The sequence below is a fragment of the Nematolebias whitei genome, chromosome 5 (assembly GCF_014905685.2).
Source record: "Nematolebias whitei isolate Nwh7 chromosome 5, NemWhi1, whole genome shotgun sequence".
Taxonomy (NCBI): domain Eukaryota; kingdom Metazoa; phylum Chordata; class Actinopteri; order Cyprinodontiformes; family Rivulidae; genus Nematolebias; species Nematolebias whitei.
This window is the reverse complement of record NC_056502.1, coordinates 30,991,517-31,000,279: the sequence shown is the minus strand read 5'-3', so window position 1 is coordinate 31,000,279 and position 8,763 is coordinate 30,991,517.

The following is an 8,763-nucleotide window of genomic DNA, read 5'->3' as shown; positions in this document are numbered from 1 at the left end:
TTCTCAGTAGTAAAAACTGCTTTCATTGCAGGGCTTGAGCTTCAATGATGCACTTCAGTGTCTCTTGAAAGGGTCTGACTAAGATTTAGGTTTATACATGTGTGAGTGTGTGTTTGTGCAAAAAAAAGACGTGTTGTTTTTGAGCATCCCTTACTGTACATATACTTTTCTGATCATACCCACAGCTCTCGGTGTTCAGCTGAGTGGAATGTGTCGGTCATGGAGGTGTTTGTTAGTCGGGGCCATGATGCATTCATGGTACTTGAATATTAGCTCCTCAGAGACCTGCAGTGGCTTTCACATGCTTTTCACTGCAGGTGACTTCATGTCCACTGAATGCACACACATGCACACCTGTCCTTTCTGCATAGGTGAGCTTCCTTAGGACTGGATGAGCCAAAGTGCAAACATGGCAGTTAGGTTGTGTTTCTACTTGAGTCAGCAAACCTTTAATTGTATTTCTATTTTGCTTCATGCAAATCAAGGTTTGCATGAAGTTCATACCAGACAACAGTCAAGTGGTACTTTGAGTGCATGCTTTTACACTTCATGTTCTGTTTTGCCGATGTTGGCATGTATTGCGTACTGCCAAAAGGTGAAGGCAAGACAATAATAGGGTTTTGCCTATGACCGTGTTTGTGAGTATCTTTCTGTCACCAAAATGTGTCATGAAACATTTTCATTCAACTCCAACAATTTTCAGTCAGGTCATCTGGACAGTTTCTTTTTTTGTGCTGAAACATTTCACCTTCCATCCAAACGGCTTCATCAGTCAAGGAAACACACAACAAAACTGATTCTTCCCCCAACAGCTTACTCCAAAGTGGAACAAACCAGTTATGTTGGTACTAAGATGGTGTCTTTGGCACGGCCCCCCTCCGGTGCCGGCCCCCTTCCTCGTCGACAGTCATGTCAAACTGGTTCAAAACCAACAAAGTCCATGCTCAATAATCCAGGTATATCCAAATTGTTGGAATGTATACCTGGATTATTGAGCATGGACTTTGCTGATTGTCATTCAACCTTCATTTATACAGGTTAGTCCCATTGAGCCACGAGGACTCATTTACAAGAGACCTGGATTTTTAACAAAGAATGATGACAACAGTGGATAACAACAAGAACAATAGACATTCAAAAATGAGTTATACAAATTTAATTTAATTTTAATTTTTTTATTTTTAACAACTGAAAACAAAATGATAATTAAAAAGAAAAAGAAACATAGCAAAAAAACAGCTAGATTTTAAGGTGGTGTAGAAAACTACAAACGGGAACATGTCTGCATTGGGTTTTTCCAGGAACTTAGATGTTTGAAGCCACTTAGAGAAGTCAAAGTCGAGAGCTTCAGATCTTTTTGCAAGATATTCCAGGAAACAGGAGCAGAGTAGGAGAAGGCCCTTTTACCTAGTTCAGTCCACACTGAGGGTACACTGCATGTAATAATGTCCTGAGAACGCACGCTGTAGCGGCACTCATGCAGAGACATGTAGGAGGAGATGTATGAAGGCAGCAGACCAAGAAGTGATTTAAAGATGAAAATGTGAGAGAGTTTGCGTGAAGTTAACCAGTGAAAACAGTGTGCAATGGTGGGTATGGTAGTTACAGCCAATTGTGAATCTTAGTGCACCACGATAGACAGCATCCAACATCTGCAGAGTGCTTGTAGGAGCATTCATGTAAATAATGTCACTGTAGTCAATGGAAAGTCAAAGGAAAGTCACAGTTACAAGGTGTTTCCTAACATTCAGAGTTAGACAGGATCTATTTCTGAAAAAGAAACCCAGTTTAACTTTCAGTTTCTTTACCAAATTTTCCACATGGAGCTTAAAAAAGAGATGCGAGTCGACCAAGATACCCAAATATTTGTAGGAATCAACAAACTCAATAGGGACACCATTTGAAGATAAAATCAGAGATAAAACATTGAACTAATTTATTGAAACTTTCAGGAAGTAATCACTGGATTTACATCTAAATCTGATCACCTTTTGAAGTCAACCCAATTCAATAAAGCAAAGATTATTAATTATTTAAATACAACGGATTCTTTCTTTTTTGAGTTAAATTAATGCCATGTGACGAGATAACTGTGAGGATTGTTTAATCAGTGACATGAGACGCCATTTTTCTTTGACCCATCAGAATAAATGCGGTCATTTATTTAACAGAATCAAAATTTAACATCAAAACATGTACACATTGATTTGCTGATCTGGTTCTGATTAATAAAAACTTGGCACGCTTTACTAACAAGACAACAGAACATTTCTGAAGGCATCTAGATTGATTTACTGGCGAAGAGGTTTAAGGGAAGGAATGGAGAAGTTTAAAAGTAGATGGATGGAGGAAGATGTACATTTGTTGACCAGAATTAGCACGCTTCTTTCAACACCAGCTCAAACCCCCGGTACACTCAGTGCGTGACGACTTGTTACCTTTGCAGAAGATGAATTAGCTCTGGTACAAGGTCCATTTCAACGCTACCTTTCCAGCATCTTCGGTTAAAGCGGCTGGTCATTGTCAGAAGTCGTGTGGTTTACTCCGTCAAACAAAACAAGCTCCCTTAGAAGTTGTAGGGCGTTACGCCCAGGTGAGTTCACAGTGAGGCGCTGTAACTCCGACTGGGATGGACTGACCCTCGTCTCACGGTCAAATCCATCAGCTATTGATTAAATCTGAAAGTTCCTTAGGAACTCTCAGGAAGACTTCAGTCAAAGACTGAAGAAGACTGAAGACTCAGAAGACTCCATGAAAGACTCTAGGAAGACTCCGGTCAAAGACTGACTAGTTCCAGGAAGTGTTGACTTTTAAAGAGTCCTCACTTCCGGTCACTTGGTACTTCCTGATTGGTTGAAACAACCAACAGGGGGTTGTTTCAGTGATCCCAGAGGGTTATTAAAAGTCAAGAGAGGCTGCAGGAATGTTTAGGAATGATTAGTAAAGACAGAGAAATGTTATGGCGAAGTGAGACAAACGCAGATGTCAGATGAAGTTATTTACCGCCTGCTAGGTTTAAAAACAAGACACTTCGTTCTAATAACTCGTTTTCTGACTGTCTCTGACTTTCGACCGACATCACTACTTCTCATTCAGCCAGAAGATCAAAATGCATAATTACTTTGTAAATAGACGTTTAAAATGATTTCTAAGTCTAATGAGGTTTAAAAATCATTAATACTGTTTCACAGTTGATTTAAAATGAGTGGTTCACTTCAACATTTAGAAATGGTATGAACTAAGCACACTTTGATTATCAAGATATTCTAAAATAATAATGATAATGAAAAAAGAAGAGTGTTCTTTCAATTGATTAAATCAGGATACAATTAAACAGTCTCTTGATGAGCTAATTTGTATTTCTGGATCCAAATCAATGAAATAACAGTTCCTGTCCCATGAAGGTCTTCAGAGACAGGTTGTGGTCGGAGGCCTAGTTCACTACAGTTATTTAACAGTCAACAATGGTGTACCACAAGGCTCAGTCTTAGGACCCACCCTCTGTACAATCTACATAGGTAATGTAGGTCAGAGCATCCCTGATGCATCCATACATTTCTATGCTGATGACACAGTTGTTTATTATCGAGCTAAAACTGTTGATAAGGCTTTCCAGCTTTTGCAATCTGCATTCAACATCATCCAGTCTAATTTGTTCCACCTCAAACTTGTCCTAAATGTCGACAAAACCAAAGGGATGCTTTTTTCAAACAGGAAGCCGGTCCCAGCAGTTCTTCCTCTGATTTTATCCTCAAATGGTGTCCCCATTGAGTTTATTGATTCCTATAAATATTTGATTCCTATAAATATTTGGGTATCTTGGTCGACTCTTTTAAGCTCCATGTGGAAAACCTAGTAAAGAAACTGAAAGTTAAACTGGGTTTCTTTTTCAGAAACAGATCCTGTCGAACTTTGAACGCTAGGAAACGCCTTGTAACTGTGACTTTCCTTCCCTCCATTGATTACGGTGACATGATTTACATGAACGTTCCTACAAGAACTCAAAATGCGTTCAATACAAAAAACTACAAGAACCCTGCAGATGTTGGATGCTGTCTATCATGGTGCATTAAGATTCATAACTGTCTGTGATTATCGTACCCATCACTGCACTGGTTAACTGGACATCATTAACTTCACGCAGACTCTCCTACTGATACATTTTCATCTTTAAATCACTTCTTGGTCTGTTGCCTTCATACATCTCCTACATGTCTCTGCGTGAGTGCAGCTAGAGTGTGTGCTCTCAGGACATTATTACCTGCAGTGTTCCCTCAGTGCGGACTGAACTTGGCAAAAGGGCCTTCTCCTATTCCGCTCCTGTTTCCTGGAATATCTTGTAAAAAGACCTGAAGCTCTCAACCTTGACCTCTCTAAGTGGCTTTGGACTGTTGGACCTGTTGATCTGTTGGACTCCTGGCAAGGACCAATGCAAACATGTTCCTGTTTTTAGTTTTCAACATTCGCCTTATAATCTAGCTGTTTGTTACTTTTTTTGCATCTTATTTGCAACAAAAAAAAACAAAATCTGTATGCCTTTTTATAACTGTCTATTGTTGTTGCTGTTGTCCATTGTTGTCATTATTCTTTGTTGAAATCAGGTCTCTCTTGTATATGAGTCTTCGAGGCTCAATGGGATTTACCTGTCTAAATAAAGGTTGAATGAATTAAAATTCTTATATGTGCAACAAATTAGTTATTCTATTTTCATTTTTTTCTTATTAAAATTGTCTTTCAAATTTAAATCAGGCTTCAGTGTCTTATTTAAAAGTTTTATTTCAAGGGAGTGTATTTAACATAAACATACAGTTATCTGAATTAAATTCTTAGTGGGTTAAACAAAGTGTAAAGTAACAATTCCCTGCTAAGTGGAGGCACTGCCATTAAATTAAATATAAACTGTAAGTTGTATCTCCTGTAAGCTGTTAGTACAGCTATCTTTCAAATAACATTCCCGGGGTTCTGACCAATATACTACATTTCAGTCTAACTTCTTGGTTAATTCTTTAGTTACGTGGTACGGGCGCTGCACATATAATTGTAGCCCTGTCATAGTCTGTTGGATTTGTTTTTTTTGTTTTCATAAATTAACTTATTTTTGGATTAATTTGGGATTTAGTTAAACTCTATAGTTAGATTTGTATTTTTAAGTTCCTCTTTTATTTTGAAAAAATTGTTTTCCTGCCCCTGCTGTTCTACCTTTAATTGTCTTGACTGTTTTCACCAGCTTAGACTATTTTAATAGTTTTTTTTTAATTAGTTTTAATAAAACCTCCCTGGCTTACCGTCAGTCTGTATAGAATGCTGCAGCAAGGCTGCTCACTAAAACTGACAGAAGAGTGCACATAACTCCTGTTCTTGCATTGGCATCCTGTGCATTTGAGGATTGATTTTAATTTTCTTTTATTTTGTCCCCCCCGTGCCCTGTCTGGCATTGTGACACTCAGAATTATTGTCTGAGTGTCAAGGTGAGGTCCAACAGATTTACTTTCACAAGCAGAGCTTGCTTATGGCTAGCCATTATGCTCCACTTGATATAGAAATGAAACTTTATTAGAATTGCTTAGGGTTTGTTTCAGATGTAATAGACACAGGGATGAAGTCTTCAGGTCAAATGTTATTGACTGTACCCCAAACTCATTTTAAAACCCGTGGGGATCGCACTTTTTGTGCAGTGGCTCCAAAGCTCTGGAACGCCCTCCCTATGTCTCTGTGCTGCACAGACACAGATTCTTTTAAGAAACAACTAAAGACTTTTTTTTTTCGGAAAGGCTTTTGCTTAATGTTGTTTTTTTTTGTTTGTTTGTTTTGTTTTAATTGTCTTGCCTTTGTGAAACACTTAGTGATCTATATGTCTTTGAAAGGTGCTATAGAAATAAAGTTTTACTTACTTTACTTACTTTATTGCCGTCCTCTCTTGATTCTCCCACCTGGCCTGGCTCAGTTTATATATTTTATTTAAAAAAAATGTTTGTCTCCTTACTTACCTTGAGATTTTTAGCTCAAACTAAAACAGATGGGTCCTAAAATCTCTTGCCACCTGTGTCCTTGTTTTAGGTTTTTTCTCTTACCACCGTCCAACATTTTGTTTCACTTGGCTGCAGCCACTGAATTACCTATTTTAATGATAAAATGTTTAAATAAGGCAACAACAACAACAAAAAAAATCACATAACTGAATTATGTGCGCCATGCTTTTAAAATTTGACAACACAGCGGTCAAAGGCTAAATCAACTTTACACAAAAATGCTTTGTCATAATTTAACACCCTAAGTTTTCTGTCTTCACCAACATGTTCTAAAACTTGTAAGAAACAGTCATTTATTTTCTCTTGTACTCTGCTGTGCTGAGAAAGCGTCTTTGCCAGTATCTGAAAGTGTGGAGCTCAGACCAAATAAAACTTGTAGGTTTGAGTTAGTGCTTGTTCTTGTTATTACAGCTTTTAGCTTTCTGCTGGCCAGGACCAACACCATTTCCTCCACAGAGCATTCAGGGCTGCCCAGTGCAGCAACAACTCAGTTTCTTTTTATTACAATGCAGCAAGAAAAACCATAACCGTTTAAAAAGTTCTTACAAGAAGTAATCTTTGAATTATTTATTAAAGTTTTTTTTTTGTTTTCTTTTTTTAACTGCTGCATTTTTTCCAACATAAATGTGGTTTGGGTTGGGGTGTTGCATAATATAGGGGGGGAAAAATAGTATTATGCACCTCTTATGTAGTTGTAATTAGAAACAAATTAAATGCATACCCATGATTTGTAGGATGAAACTTGTCTACTGATATTGGCTTGCCATCTTCACAAAAAGTCTGGTTTGTTTAATAGAACCCTAAAAAAAATCAAATATATAATGTTCTTTACACTGTGTAAATATTACAAATAATCAAAGGTAATACCAGCTTGTACTATTTAATAATTTTTACTAAATTGTAGCATGATTCAGACTGTACAGTATACTTACTGCTCAACTCTGTACAGCAATATCTGCTACAGAAGCTGCTATCTATGAGCCAATTCAGTCATTAACAGCCATTACTTCAGCTTTATATGCTACGTTTAAACGGTTACATTATTAGCTTTAGTTCTTGTTGGATCACATTCACAATTTAGGTAAATAAAATCAAATGTGCCAACTATTGAAAGGAGACATGTTTTCCCCATTCTGTCGATACATCTGTATTACACAAAGCTTTCTGGAATTTTACATTATATAATTACTGTATTGCAGTACATAAATTATATTACTATGTTTTTACATAAAGGTCTTACTCAGGGCTGTTTAGCCAGTATCTACCAAAACACCAAGTGCAGATGTTTGCCAGTTTTGGTAATGGTCATTGTTAATGGCGAGAAAAGGGGATCAGGCTAGAAAGGATGTGCAGCAGGTTAAGCTTGTTAAAGATAGGAATGGTAATGTTCTAACTTGCAAAGACTGTGATGGAAAGATGGAATAAGTACTTTGAGGAACTAATGAATGAAGAGAATGAAAGAGAAAGAAAAGTAGAGGTCATCTAAACTCTGAACCAAGAAGTGGGAAAGATTAGTGAGGGTGAAGTTCAGAAATATTAGTGAGGGTGAAATTCGGAAAGCTCTGAAAATAATGAAGAAGGGGAAGGTAGTAGGACCTAATGATGTATCAGTGGAGGTTTGGACATGTCTTGGAGAGATGGCAGGGAGGTTTTTCACTCAAATATTCAATGGCATATTTGAGTGTGAGAAAATGGAGAATTGTGTTGGTGCCAATTTTTAAGAACAAGGGTAATGTATAGAGTTGTAGCAACTACAGGGGAATTAAGTTGATGAGTCATACAATGAAGAGCTGGGAGAGAGTTGTGGAAGCAAGACTTAGACGAGAGGTGACAATTTGTGAGCATAAGTATGGTTTCATGCTGAGAAAGAGCACTACAGATACCTTCTTTGCTTTGAGGATGCTGATGGAGAAGTACATAGAGGGTCAGAAAGAACTCCATTGTGTCTTTGTGGATTTAGAAAAAGCATATGACAGGGTGCTGAGGGAGGAGGTGTGGCATTGCATGAGGACATCTGGAGGGGCACAGAAGTATGCTAGACTGGTACAGGACATGTATGAGGACAGCAGGCCAGTGTTGAGAAGTGATGTAGGAGTAAAAGATAGCTTCAAGGTGGAGGTAGGATTGCATCATGATTCGGCTCTGGGCCCCATCTTGTTATCTCAGTTGATGGACCAACTAACAGATGAGGTCAGGCAGGAATCCCCATGGACTATGATGTTTGCAGATGACGTGATCTGTGGTGAGAACTGGTAGAAGAGAACTTAGAGATGTGCTTATGAGGCTACAAGGAGCAGAGATCATAAAGATGCAGGACTTCATCCCCTTGGGGTCCACTGTCCAGGGAAATGGGGAGTGGGGTAAAGAGGTGAAAAAGGGAGTCCAGGCAGGATGAAATGGATGAAGAAAAGTTTCAGGAGTGATGTGCGACAAAAGGGTGGCAGCAAAGGTCCAAGGAAAAGTTTACAAGACTGTTGTGAAACCAGCAGTGTTGTATGGTTTGGAGAGAGTGGCACTGACAAAAAGACAGAAAAAATTGGAAGTGACAGAAATAAAGATGTTGAAGTTCTCCTTATGTGTGACAAGGATGGATAAGATTAGGAATGAAATCAACATAAATATAGTACAGTTTTAAGGACTGAGAGATAAAGTTAGAAAGGCCAGTCTGAGGTGGTTTGGACATGTCCAGAGGAGGGACAGTGAGTATACTGGTAGAAGAATGTTAGAAATAGTG